This window comes from Capricornis sumatraensis, chromosome X (genome assembly GCF_032405125.1).
Source record: "Capricornis sumatraensis isolate serow.1 chromosome X, serow.2, whole genome shotgun sequence".
Taxonomy (NCBI): domain Eukaryota; kingdom Metazoa; phylum Chordata; class Mammalia; order Artiodactyla; family Bovidae; genus Capricornis; species Capricornis sumatraensis.
Window position 1 is genome coordinate 30,862,486 of NC_091092.1, and position 13,967 is coordinate 30,876,452.

Below are 13,967 nucleotides of genomic sequence, written 5' to 3' on the forward strand. Positions count from 1 at the left end.
TCACGAAGTTCCCCTGGAGAAGGCCATGGTGAGTCCACCCATTATTCTTCCTGTAGAATCCCATGGAGAGTGTCTTGGTGGGCTATGTTATCGGGGAGGCAACGAGTGAGACAGGACTCAAGTGACGAACCACACTCGCGCTAGAATGGAATCCACGTCCTTCTTGCCAGATAGATGAAAGAGCGTGCATTGGCCAGAGACTTAGGCCCCAGTCATGAACAAGCAAACATTTGAGTTTTCCAGGAATCCTGAGTTTGACCTCAGCTCTGCTCATGAATGTTTCCTGGCTTTAAAAAAGCCTAGATTCTACTTGACCCCCCTTCTCTGGAGAGGAGGCTGCGATATGTCAGTAGGGTTGCTGAAATTTCCAGTCTTCTGACAGTTCTTTCTCGTTTTGACTTCAACGTTTATCTGGTGCATTGCACCAGGCTGCTTCCTAGGGGTAGACCCTCGCCTCCACCTTCTCCTCTGCGTACCACTCGTGAGTGGCTCTTTGAAGTTTTCCCTGCTTCTGCAGATTGAGAGCCATGGGCTTGAGGACCCCACTTTCTGGAACCTATTCCAACCACTGTACCGTGCGCAGTAGGCCACTCGGTTGTCTTTTTGGCAACTTTTAGCGACTTCATTTAAGAAAGAAAGGCCCACGCAAGCACTGCCATCTGTCACCCTCCTGCAAATTTAGGCTCCGGGTCCTGCTACCACCATGTTGAAAAGAGATTTGCTCCTCTTCGAGCCAGCCTTGACCTCAGCCCCTTCAACTCTCCCCCTGTAATCTGAGCTCAGAGGCCCCGTCCGGCATCGCAAGCTCTATATGTTGTGCCCGATTTGAGGGTGCCCTAAAAGCCGTAGTACTGGACCTCCGATATTTTGTTGAGGCTCTCAACATTTTGTCAGAAGGAGGAAGATGACCGAGACCGCAAGCGTAGTCTAGCAAGACTCAGACTGTTTAAAATCATTCTCAGCACAGGAGCGACGGGAGACACAGGTTTGATCCCTGAGTCAGGAAGGTCCCCTGGAGAAGGCCATGGTATCCCCCTCTATGATTCTTGCCTGGAGAATCCCATGGACATTGGGTCCTGGTGGGCTTCTGGCCACGGGGATGCAACGAGTCAGATGCATTTTGAGCTCTGAACCACACTCGCGCTGGAATGGAATCCACGTTCTTCTTGGCAGAATGATGAATAAGCTTGTTTTGGCCAGGTATTTACGCCCTAGTCATCAACAAGCCACCGGTTGAGTGTTCCAGGACTTGTGACTTTGACGTCCATTCTGCCCAGGAATGACTTCAGGCCTTCAGTCGTAGGATCTACTCGAGCCCTTCTCTGGCATGGAGGCTGCGGTGTCTCCGAGGAGCTGCCACCATCTGCAGTCTTCTGTGGGTTCTTCGTCGTTTTCACCCCAACGTTTTTCTGCTGCATGGCGCGGGACTTCTCGCTGGAGGCAGCCACTCGCCTGTACCTTCCCCTCTGCATACCACTCCTGACTGGCTCTTTGAAGTTCTCCTTGCTTCTGCAGGTTGCTAGTCATGGGCTTGTGGACTCTGCTTTCTGGAACCCATCGCAGCCACTGCAATGTGTGGATCATGTCACTTTGTTCTCTTTTATGGCTGCTTGAACCCACTTCCTTTCATATGGAAGACGGCCATGCCATCAAAGCACTCTCTCACATTCCTGGAGATTCGGCTCCCGGTCCTGCTGCTGCCCCGTTGATAAGAGATTAACTGCCGCTCACTCCTCCCACCAGCCCTGATCGCTGCCCTCAACTCTCTGCCCAGCCCAGCTGTTGGTGAGACGAGCCGTCAACCATCGCCAGTTCTCCATCTTGGGCCTGATTTGCCTGCGTTCGCAGCCCACCGAACACCCGGACCTGCAATATTTTGTGGTGGACTTCAGTATTTCGTCAGAAGGAGGATAATGACTGAGCCAATAAACTTGGTCTTTGAAGACTGAGACGGTAAATAATCTTCTTCAGAGCAGGTGCGACAGGAGACACAGGTTCGATCCCTGTGTCACGAAGTTCCCCTGGAGAAGGCCATGGTGAGTCCACCCATTATTCTTCCTGTAGAATCCCATGGAGAGTGTCTTGGTGGGCTATGTTATCGGGGAGGCAACGAGTGAGACAGGACTCAAGTGACGAACCACACTCGCGCTAGAATGGAATCCACGTCCTTCTTGCCAGATAGATGAAAGAGCGTGCATTGGCCAGAGACTTAGGCCCCAGTCATGAACAAGCAAACATTTGAGTTTTCCAGGAATCCTGAGTTTGACCTCAGCTCTGCTCATGAATGTTTCCTGGCTTTAAAAAAGCCTAGATTCTACTTGACCCCCCTTCTCTGGAGAGGAGGCTGCGATATGTCAGTAGGGTTGCTGAAATTTCCAGTCTTCTGACAGTTCTTTCTCGTTTTGACTTCAACGTTTATCTGGTGCATTGCACCAGGCTGCTTCCTAGGGGTAGACCCTCGCCTCCACCTTCTCCTCTGCATACCACTCGTGAGTGGCTCTTTGAAGTTTTCCCTGCTTCTGCAGATTGAGAGCCATGGGCTTGAGGACCCCACTTTCTGGAACCTATTCCAACCACTGTACCGTGCGCAGTAGGCCACTCGGTTGTCTTTTTGGCAACTTTTAGCGACTTCATTTAAGAAAGAAAGGCCCACGCAAGCACTGCCATCTGTCACCCTCCTGCAAATTTAGGCTCCGGGTCCTGCTACCACCATGTTGAAAAGAGATTTGCTCCTCTTCGAGCCAGCCTTGACCTCAGCCCCTTCAACTCTCCCCCTGTAATCTGAGCTCAGAGGCCCCGTCCGGCATCGCAAGCTCTATATGTTGTGCCCGATTTGAGGGTGCCCTAAAAGCCGTAGTACTGGACCTCCGATATTTTGTTGAGGCTCTCAACATTTTGTCAGAAGGAGGAAGATGACCGAGACCGCAAGCGTAGTCTAGCAAGACTCAGACTGTTTAAAATCATTCTCAGCACAGGAGCGACGGGAGACACAGGTTTGATCCCTGAGTCAGGAAGGTCCCCTGGAGAAGGCCATGGTATCCCCCTCTATGATTCTTGCCTGGAGAATCCCATGGACATTGGGTCCTGGTGGGCTTCCGGCCACGGGGATGCAACGAGTCAGATGCATTTTGAGCTCTGAACCACACTCGCGCTGGAATGGAATCCACGTTCTTCTTGGCAGAATGATGAATAAGCTTGTTTTGGCCAGGTATTTACGCCCTAGTCATCAACAAGCCACCGGTTGAGTGTTCCAGGACTTGTGACTTTGACGTCCATTCTGCCCAGGAATGACTTCAGGCCTTCAGTCGTAGGATCTACTCGAGCCCTTCTCTGGCATGGAGGCTGCGGTGTCTCCGAGGAGCTGCCACCATCTCCAGTCTTCTGTGGGTTCTTCGTCGTTTTCACCCCAACGTTTTTTTGCTGCATGGCGCGGGACTTCTCGCTGGAGGCAGCCACTCGCCTGTACCTTCCCCTCTGCATACCACTCCTGACTGGCTCTTTGAAGTTCTCCTTGCTTCTGCAGGTTGCTAGTCATGGGCTTGTGGACTCTGCTTTCTGGAACCCATCGCAGCCACTGCAATGTGTGGATCATGTCACTTTGTTCTCTTTTATGGCTGCTTGAACCCACTTCCTTTCATATGGAAGACGGCCATGCCATCAAAGCACTCTCTCACATTCCTGGAGATTCGGCTCCCGGTCCTGCTGCTGCCCCGTTGATAAGAGATTAACTGCCGCTCACTCCTCCCACCAGCCCTGATCGCTGCCCTCAACTCTCTGCCCAGCCCAGCTGTTGGTGAGACGAGCCGTCAACCATCGCCAGTTCTCCATCTTGGGCCTGATTTGCCTGCGTTCGCAGCCCACCGAACACCCGGACCTGCAATATTTTGTGGTGGACTTCAGTATTTCGTCAGAAGGAGGATAATGACTGAGCCAATAAACTTGGTCTTTGAAGACTGAGACGGTAAATAATCTTCTTCAGAGCAGGTGCGACAGGAGACACAGGTTCGATCCCTGTGTCACGAAGTTCCCCTGGAGAAGGCCATGGTGAGTCCACCCATTATTCTTCCTGTAGAATCCCATGGAGAGTGTCTTGGTGGGCTATGTTATCGGGGAGGCAACGAGTGAGACAGGACTCAAGTGACGAACCACACTCGCGCTAGAATGGAATCCACGTCCTTCTTGCCAGATAGATGAAAGAGCGTGCATTGGCCAGAGACTTAGGCCCCAGTCATGAACAAGCAAACATTTGAGTTTTCCAGGAATCCTGAGTTTGACCTCAGCTCTGCTCATGAATGTTTCCTGGCTTTAAAAAAGCCTAGATTCTACTTGACCCCCCTTCTCTGGAGAGGAGGCTGCGATATGTCAGTAGGGTTGCTGAAATTTCCAGTCTTCTGACAGTTCTTTCTCGTTTTGACTTCAACGTTTATCTGGTGCATTGCACCAGGCTGCTTCCTAGGGGTAGACCCTCGCCTCCACCTTCTCCTCTGCGTACCACTCGTGAGTGGCTCTTTGAAGTTTTCCCTGCTTCTGCAGATTGAGAGCCATGGGCTTGAGGACCCCACTTTCTGGAACCTATTCCAACCACTGTACCGTGCGCAGTAGGCCACTCGGTTGTCTTTTTGGCAACTTTTAGCGACTTCATTTAAGAAAGAAAGGCCCACGCAAGCACTGCCATCTGTCACCCTCCTGCAAATTTAGGCTCCGGGTCCTGCTACCACCATGTTGAAAAGAGATTTGCTCCTCTTCGAGCCAGCCTTGACCTCAGCCCCTTCAACTCTCCCCCTGTAATCTGAGCTCAGAGGCCCCGTCCGGCATCGCAAGCTCTATATGTTGTGCCCGATTTGAGGGTGCCCTAAAAGCCGTAGTACTGGACCTCCGATATTTTGTTGAGGCTCTCAACATTTTGTCAGAAGGAGGAAGATGACCGAGACCGCAAGCGTAGTCTAGCAAGACTCAGACTGTTTAAAATCATTCTCAGCACAGGAGCGACGGGAGACACAGGTTTGATCCCTGAGTCAGGAAGGTCCCCTGGAGAAGGCCATGGTATCCCCCTCTATGATTCTTGCCTGGAGAATCCCATGGACATTGGGTCCTGGTGGGCTTCCGGCCACGGGGATGCAACGAGTCAGATGCATTTTGAGCTCTGAACCACCCTCGCGCTGGAATGGAATCCACGTTCTTCTTGGCAGAATGATGAATAAGCTTGTTTTGGCCAGGTATTTACGCCCTAGTCATCAACAAGCCACCGGTTGAGTGTTCCAGGACTTGTGACTTTGACGTCCATTCTGCCCAGGAATGACTTCAGGCCTTCAGTCGTAGGATCTACTCGAGCCCTTCTCTGGCATGGAGGCTGCGGTGTCTCCGAGGAGCTGCCACCATCTGCAGTCTTCTGTGGGTTCTTCGTCGTTTTCACCCCAACGTTTTTCTGCTGCATGGCGCGGGACTTCTCGCTGGAGGCAGCCACTCGCCTGTACCTTCCCCTCTGCATACCACTCCTGACTGGCTCTTTGAAGTTCTCCTTGCTTCTGCAGGTTGCTAGTCATGGGCTTGTGGACTCTGCTTTCTGGAACCCATCGCAGCCACTGCAATGTGTGGATCATGTCACTTTGTTCTCTTTTATGGCTGCTTGAACCCACTTCCTTTCATATGGAAGACGGCCATGCCATCAAAGCACTCTCTCACATTCCTGGAGATTCGGCTCCCGGTCCTGCTGCTGCCCCGTTGATAAGAGATTAACTGCCGCTCACTCCTCCCACCAGCCCTGATCGCTGCCCTCAACTCTCTGCCCAGCCCAGCTGTTGGTGAGACGAGCCGTCAACCATCGCCAGTTCTCCATCTTGGGCCTGATTTGCCTGCGTTCGCAGCCCACCGAACACCCGGACCTGCAATATTTTGTGGTGGACTTCAGTATTTCGTCAGAAGGAGGATAATGACTGAGCCAATAAACTTGGTCTTTGAAGACTGAGACGGTAAATAATCTTCTTCAGAGCAGGTGCGACAGGAGACACAGGTTCGATCCCTGTGTCACGAAGTTCCCCTGGAGAAGGCCATGGTGAGTCCACCCATTATTCTTCCTGTAGAATCCCATGGAGAGTGTCTTGGTGGGCTATGTTATCGGGGAGGCAACGAGTGAGACAGGACTCAAGTGACGAACCACACTCGCGCTAGAATGGAATCCACGTCCTTCTTGCCAGATAGATGAAAGAGCGTGCATTGGCCAGAGACTTAGGCCCCAGTCATGAACAAGCAAACATTTGAGTTTTCCAGGAATCCTGAGTTTGACCTCAGCTCTGCTCATGAATGTTTCCTGGCTTTAAAAAAGCCTAGATTCTACTTGACCCCCCTTCTCTGGAGAGGAGGCTGCGATATGTCAGTAGGGTTGCTGAAATTTCCAGTCTTCTGACAGTTCTTTCTCGTTTTGACTTCAACGTTTATCTGGTGCATTGCACCAGGCTGCTTCCTAGGGGTAGACCCTCGCCTCCACCTTCTCCTCTGCGTACCACTCGTGAGTGGCTCTTTGAAGTTTTCCCTGCTTCTGCAGATTGAGAGCCATGGGCTTGAGGACCCCACTTTCTGGAACCTATTCCAACCACTGTACCGTGCGCAGTAGGCCACTCGGTTGTCTTTTTGGCAACTTTTAGCGACTTCATTTAAGAAAGAAAGGCCCACGCAAGCACTGCCATCTGTCACCCTCCTGCAAATTTAGGCTCCGGGTCCTGCTACCACCATGTTGAAAAGAGATTTGCTCCTCTTCGAGCCAGCCTTGACCTCAGCCCCTTCAACTCTCCCCCTGTAATCTGAGCTCAGAGGCCCCGTCCGGCATCGCAAGCTCTATATGTTGTGCCCGATTTGAGGGTGCCCTAAAAGCCGTAGTACTGGACCTCCGATATTTTGTTGAGGCTCTCAACATTTTGTCAGAAGGAGGAAGATGACCGAGACCGCAAGCGTAGTCTAGCAAGACTCAGACTGTTTAAAATCATTCTCAGCACAGGAGCGACGGGAGACACAGGTTTGATCCCTGAGTCAGGAAGGTCCCCTGGAGAAGGCCATGGTATCCCCCTCTATGATTCTTGCCTGGAGAATCCCATGGACATTGGGTCCTGGTGGGCTTCCGGCCACGGGGATGCAACGAGTCAGATGCATTTTGAGCTCTGAACCACACTCGCGCTGGAATGGAATCCACGTTCTTCTTGGCAGAATGATGAATAAGCTTGTTTTGGCCAGGTATTTACGCCCTAGTCATCAACAAGCCACCGGTTGAGTGTTCCAGGACTTGTGACTTTGACGTCCATTCTGCCCAGGAATGACTTCAGGCCTTCAGTCGTAGGATCTACTCGAGCCCTTCTCTGGCATGGAGGCTGCGGTGTCTCCGAGGAGCTGCCACCATCTGCAGTCTTCTGTGGGTTCTTCGTCGTTTTCACCCCAACGTTTTTCTGCTGCATGGCGCGGGACTTCTCGCTGGAGGCAGCCACTCGCCTGTACCTTCCCCTCTGCATACCACTCCTGACTGGCTCTTTGAAGTTCTCCTTGCTTCTGCAGGTTGCTAGTCATGGGCTTGTGGACTCTGCTTTCTGGAACCCATCGCAGCCACTGCAATGTGTGGATCATGTCACTTTGTTCTCTTTTATGGCTGCTTGAACCCACTTCCTTTCATATGGAAGACGGCCATGCCATCAAAGCACTCTCTCACATTCCTGGAGATTCGGCTCCCGGTCCTGCTGCTGCCCCGTTGATAAGAGATTAACTGCCGCTCACTCCTCCCACCAGCCCTGATCGCTGCCCTCAACTCTCTGCCCAGCCCAGCTGTTGGTGAGACGAGCCGTCAACCATCGCCAGTTCTCCATCTTGGGCCTGATTTGCCTGCGTTCGCAGCCCACCGAACACCCGGACCTGCAATATTTTGTGGTGGACTTCAGTATTTCGTCAGAAGGAGGATAATGACTGAGCCAATAAACTTGGTCTTTGAAGACTGAGACGGTAAATAATCTTCTTCAGAGCAGGTGCGACAGGAGACACAGGTTCGATCCCTGTGTCACGAAGTTCCCCTGGAGAAGGCCATGGTGAGTCCACCCATTATTCTTCCTGTAGAATCCCATGGAGAGTGTCTTGGTGGGCTATGTTATCGGGGAGGCAACGAGTGAGACAGGACTCAAGTGACGAACCACACTCGCGCTAGAATGGAATCCACGTCCTTCTTGCCAGATAGATGAAAGAGCGTGCATTGGCCAGAGACTTAGGCCCCAGTCATGAACAAGCAAACATTTGAGTTTTCCAGGAATCCTGAGTTTGACCTCAGCTCTGCTCATGAATGTTTCCTGGCTTTAAAAAAGCCTAGATTCTACTTGACCCCCCTTCTCTGGAGAGGAGGCTGCGATATGTCAGTAGGGTTGCTGAAATTTCCAGTCTTCTGACAGTTCTTTCTCGTTTTGACTTCAACGTTTATCTGGTGCATTGCACCAGGCTGCTTCCTAGGGGTAGACCCTCGCCTCCACCTTCTCCTCTGCGTACCACTCGTGAGTGGCTCTTTGAAGTTTTCCCTGCTTCTGCAGATTGAGAGCCATGGGCTTGAGGACCCCACTTTCTGGAACCTATTCCAACCACTGTACCGTGCGCAGTAGGCCACTCGGTTGTCTTTTTGGCAACTTTTAGCGACTTCATTTAAGAAAGAAAGGCCCACGCAAGCACTGCCATCTGTCACCCTCCTGCAAATTTAGGCTCCGGGTCCTGCTACCACCATGTTGAAAAGAGATTTGCTCCTCTTCGAGCCAGCCTTGACCTCAGCCCCTTCAACTCTCCCCCTGTAATCTGAGCTCAGAGGCCCCGTCCGGCATCGCAAGCTCTATATGTTGTGCCCGATTTGAGGGTGCCCTAAAAGCCGTAGTACTGGACCTCCGATATTTTGTTGAGGCTCTCAACATTTTGTCAGAAGGAGGAAGATGACCGAGACCGCAAGCGTAGTCTAGCAAGACTCAGACTGTTTAAAATCATTCTCAGCACAGGAGCGACGGGAGACACAGGTTTGATCCCTGAGTCAGGAAGGTCCCCTGGAGAAGGCCATGGTATCCCCCTCTATGATTCTTGCCTGGAGAATCCCATGGACATTGGGTCCTGGTGGGCTTCCGGCCACGGGGATGCAACGAGTCAGATGCATTTTGAGCTCTGAACCACCCTCGCGCTGGAATGGAATCCACGTTCTTCTTGGCAGAATGATGAATAAGCTTGTTTTGGCCAGGTATTTACGCCCTAGTCATCAACAAGCCACCGGTTGAGTGTTCCAGGACTTGTGACTTTGACGTCCATTCTGCCCAGGAATGACTTCAGGCCTTCAGTCGTAGGATCTACTCGAGCCCTTCTCTGGCATGGAGGCTGCGGTGTCTCCGAGGAGCTGCCACCATCTGCAGTCTTCTGTGGGTTCTTCGTCGTTTTCACCCCAACGTTTTTCTGCTGCATGGCGCGGGACTTCTCGCTGGAGGCAGCCACTCGCCTGTACCTTCCCCTCTGCATACCACTCCTGACTGGCTCTTTGAAGTTCTCCTTGCTTCTGCAGGTTGCTAGTCATGGGCTTGTGGACTCTGCTTTCTGGAACCCATCGCAGCCACTGCAATGTGTGGATCATGTCACTTTGTTCTCTTTTATGGCTGCTTGAACCCACTTCCTTTCATATGGAAGACGGCCATGCCATCAAAGCACTCTCTCACATTCCTGGAGATTCGGCTCCCGGTCCTGCTGCTGCCCCGTTGATAAGAGATTAACTGCCGCTCACTCCTCCCACCAGCCCTGATCGCTGCCCTCAACTCTCTGCCCAGCCCAGCTGTTGGTGAGACGAGCCGTCAACCATCGCCAGTTCTCCATCTTGGGCCTGATTTGCCTGCGTTCGCAGCCCACCGAACACCCGGACCTGCAATATTTTGTGGTGGACTTCAGTATTTCGTCAGAAGGAGGATAATGACTGAGCCAATAAACTTGGTCTTTGAAGACTGAGACGGTAAATAATCTTCTTCAGAGCAGGTGCGACAGGAGACACAGGTTCGATCCCTGTGTCACGAAGTTCCCCTGGAGAAGGCCATGGTGAGTCCACCCATTATTCTTCCTGTAGAATCCCATGGAGAGTGTCTTGGTGGGCTATGTTATCGGGGAGGCAACGAGTGAGACAGGACTCAAGTGACGAACCACACTCGCGCTAGAATGGAATCCACGTCCTTCTTGCCAGATAGATGAAAGAGCGTGCATTGGCCAGAGACTTAGGCCCCAGTCATGAACAAGCAAACATTTGAGTTTTCCAGGAATCCTGAGTTTGACCTCAGCTCTGCTCATGAATGTTTCCTGGCTTTAAAAAAGCCTAGATTCTACTTGACCCCCCTTCTCTGGAGAGGAGGCTGCGATATGTCAGTAGGGTTGCTGAAATTTCCAGTCTTCTGACAGTTCTTTCTCGTTTTGACTTCAACGTTTATCTGGTGCATTGCACCAGGCTGCTTCCTAGGGGTAGACCCTCGCCTCCACCTTCTCCTCTGCGTACCACTCGTGAGTGGCTCTTTGAAGTTTTCCCTGCTTCTGCAGATTGAGAGCCATGGGCTTGAGGACCCCACTTTCTGGAACCTATTCCAACCACTGTACCGTGCGCAGTAGGCCACTCGGTTGTCTTTTTGGCAACTTTTAGCGACTTCATTTAAGAAAGAAAGGCCCACGCAAGCACTGCCATCTGTCACCCTCCTGCAAATTTAGGCTCCGGGTCCTGCTACCACCATGTTGAAAAGAGATTTGCTCCTCTTCGAGCCAGCCTTGACCTCAGCCCCTTCAACTCTCCCCCTGTAATCTGAGCTCAGAGGCCCCGTCCGGCATCGCAAGCTCTATATGTTGTGCCCGATTTGAGGGTGCCCTAAAAGCCGTAGTACTGGACCTCCGATATTTTGTTGAGGCTCTCAACATTTTGTCAGAAGGAGGAAGATGACCGAGACCGCAAGCGTAGTCTAGCAAGACTCAGACTGTTTAAAATCATTCTCAGCACAGGAGCGACGGGAGACACAGGTTTGATCCCTGAGTCAGGAAGGTCCCCTGGAGAAGGCCATGGTATCCCCCTCTATGATTCTTGCCTGGAGAATCCCATGGACATTGGGTCCTGGTGGGCTTCCGGCCACGGGGATGCAACGAGTCAGATGCATTTTGAGCTCTGAACCACCCTCGCGCTGGAATGGAATCCACGTTCTTCTTGGCAGAATGATGAATAAGCTTGTTTTGGCCAGGTATTTACGCCCTAGTCATCAACAAGCCACCGGTTGAGTGTTCCAGGACTTGTGACTTTGACGTCCATTCTGCCCAGGAATGACTTCAGGCCTTCAGTCGTAGGATCTACTCGAGCCCTTCTCTGGCATGGAGGCTGCGGTGTCTCCGAGGAGCTGCCACCATCTGCAGTCTTCTGTGGGTTCTTCGTCGTTTTCACCCCAACGTTTTTCTGCTGCATGGCGCGGGACTTCTCGCTGGAGGCAGCCACTCGCCTGTACCTTCCCCTCTGCATACCACTCCTGACTGGCTCTTTGAAGTTCTCCTTGCTTCTGCAGGTTGCTAGTCATGGGCTTGTGGACTCTGCTTTCTGGAACCCATCGCAGCCACTGCAATGTGTGGATCATGTCACTTTGTTCTCTTTTATGGCTGCTTGAACCCACTTCCTTTCATATGGAAGACGGCCATGCCATCAAAGCACTCTCTCACATTCCTGGAGATTCGGCTCCCGGTCCTGCTGCTGCCCCGTTGATAAGAGATTAACTGCCGCTCACTCCTCCCACCAGCCCTGATCGCTGCCCTCAACTCTCTGCCCAGCCCAGCTGTTGGTGAGACGAGCCGTCAACCATCGCCAGTTCTCCATCTTGGGCCTGATTTGCCTGCGTTCGCAGCCCACCGAACACCCGGACCTGCAATATTTTGTGGTGGACTTCAGTATTTCGTCAGAAGGAGGATAATGACTGAGCCAATAAACTTGGTCTTTGAAGACTGAGACGGTAAATAATCTTCTTCAGAGCAGGTGCGACAGGAGACACAGGTTCGATCCCTGTGTCACGAAGTTCCCCTGGAGAAGGCCATGGTGAGTCCACCCATTATTCTTCCTGTAGAATCCCATGGAGAGTGTCTTGGTGGGCTATGTTATCGGGGAGGCAACGAGTGAGACAGGACTCAAGTGACGAACCACACTCGCGCTAGAATGGAATCCACGTCCTTCTTGCCAGATAGATGAAAGAGCGTGCATTGGCCAGAGACTTAGGCCCCAGTCATGAACAAGCAAACATTTGAGTTTTCCAGGAATCCTGAGTTTGACCTCAGCTCTGCTCATGAATGTTTCCTGGCTTTAAAAAAGCCTAGATTCTACTTGACCCCCCTTCTCTGGAGAGGAGGCTGCGATATGTCAGTAGGGTTGCTGAAATTTCCAGTCTTCTGACAGTTCTTTCTCGTTTTGACTTCAACGTTTATCTGGTGCATTGCACCAGGCTGCTTCCTAGGGGTAGACCCTCGCCTCCACCTTCTCCTCTGCGTACCACTCGTGAGTGGCTCTTTGAAGTTTTCCCTGCTTCTGCAGATTGAGAGCCATGGGCTTGAGGACCCCACTTTCTGGAACCTATTCCAACCACTGTACCGTGCGCAGTAGGCCACTCGGTTGTCTTTTTGGCAACTTTTAGCGACTTCATTTAAGAAAGAAAGGCCCACGCAAGCACTGCCATCTGTCACCCTCCTGCAAATTTAGGCTCCGGGTCCTGCTACCACCATGTTGAAAAGAGATTTGCTCCTCTTCGAGCCAGCCTTGACCTCAGCCCCTTCAACTCTCCCCCTGTAATCTGAGCTCAGAGGCCCCGTCCGGCATCGCAAGCTCTATATGTTGTGCCCGATTTGAGGGTGCCCTAAAAGCCGTAGTACTGGACCTCCGATATTTTGTTGAGGCTCTCAACATTTTGTCAGAAGGAGGAAGATGACCGAGACCGCAAGCGTAGTCTAGCAAGACTCAGACTGTTTAAAATCATTCTCAGCACAGGAGCGACGGGAGACACAGGTTTGATCCCTGAGTCAGGAAGGTCCCCTGGAGAAGGCCATGGTATCCCCCTCTATGATTCTTGCCTGGAGAATCCCATGGACATTGGGTCCTGGTGGGCTTCCGGCCACGGGGATGCAACGAGTCAGATGCATTTTGAGCTCTGAACCACCCTCGCGCTGGAATGGAATCCACGTTCTTCTTGGCAGAATGATGAATAAGCTTGTTTTGGCCAGGTATTTACGCCCTAGTCATCAACAAGCCACCGGTTGAGTGTTCCAGGACTTGTGACTTTGACGTCCATTCTGCCCAGGAATGACTTCAGGCCTTCAGTCGTAGGATCTACTCGAGCCCTTCTCTGGCATGGAGGCTGCGGTGTCTCCGAGGAGCTGCCACCATCTGCAGTCTTCTGTGGGTTCTTCGTCGTTTTCACCCCAACGTTTTTCTGCTGCATGGCGCGGGACTTCTCGCTGGAGGCAGCCACTCGCCTGTACCTTCCCCTCTGCATACCACTCCTGACTGGCTCTTTGAAGTTCTCCTTGCTTCTGCAGGTTGCTAGTCATGGGCTTGTGGACTCTGCTTTCTGGAACCCATCGCAGCCACTGCAATGTGTGGATCATGTCACTTTGTTCTCTTTTATGGCTGCTTGAACCCACTTCCTTTCATATGGAAGACGGCCATGCCATCAAAGCACTCTCTCACATTCCTGGAGATTCGGCTCCCGGTCCTGCTGCTGCCCCGTTGATAAGAGATTAACTGCCGCTCACTCCTCCCACCAGCCCTGATCGCTGCCCTCAACTCTCTGCCCAGCCCAGCTGTTGGTGAGACGAGCCGTCAACCATCGCCAGTTCTCCATCTTGGGCCTGATTTGCCTGCGTTCGCAGCCCACCGAACACCCGGACCTGCAATATTTTGTGGTGGACTTCAGTATTTCGTCAGAAGGAGGATAATGACT

At 52.1% G+C, this 13,967-nt stretch overlaps 7 pseudogenes; all 7 read right to left on the bottom strand.

Moving 5' to 3' along the window:
* Nucleotides 1-117: 117 nt before the first annotated feature.
* On the bottom strand, nucleotides 118-1,820 carry LOC138071609 (mortality factor 4-like protein 1; annotated as a pseudogene).
* Nucleotides 1,821-2,125: 305 nt separating this feature from the next.
* Nucleotides 2,126-3,828, bottom strand: LOC138071610 (mortality factor 4-like protein 1; annotated as a pseudogene).
* Nucleotides 3,829-4,133: 305 nt separating this feature from the next.
* On the bottom strand, nucleotides 4,134-5,836 carry LOC138071612 (mortality factor 4-like protein 1; annotated as a pseudogene).
* Nucleotides 5,837-6,141: 305 nt separating this feature from the next.
* On the bottom strand, nucleotides 6,142-7,844 carry LOC138071613 (mortality factor 4-like protein 1; annotated as a pseudogene).
* Nucleotides 7,845-8,149: 305 nt separating this feature from the next.
* On the bottom strand, nucleotides 8,150-9,852 carry LOC138071614 (mortality factor 4-like protein 1; annotated as a pseudogene).
* A 305-nt stretch (nucleotides 9,853-10,157) lies between these two features.
* Nucleotides 10,158-11,860, bottom strand: LOC138071615 (mortality factor 4-like protein 1; annotated as a pseudogene).
* Nucleotides 11,861-12,165: 305 nt separating this feature from the next.
* Nucleotides 12,166-13,868, bottom strand: LOC138071616 (mortality factor 4-like protein 1; annotated as a pseudogene).
* Nucleotides 13,869-13,967: the final 99 nt, after the last annotated feature.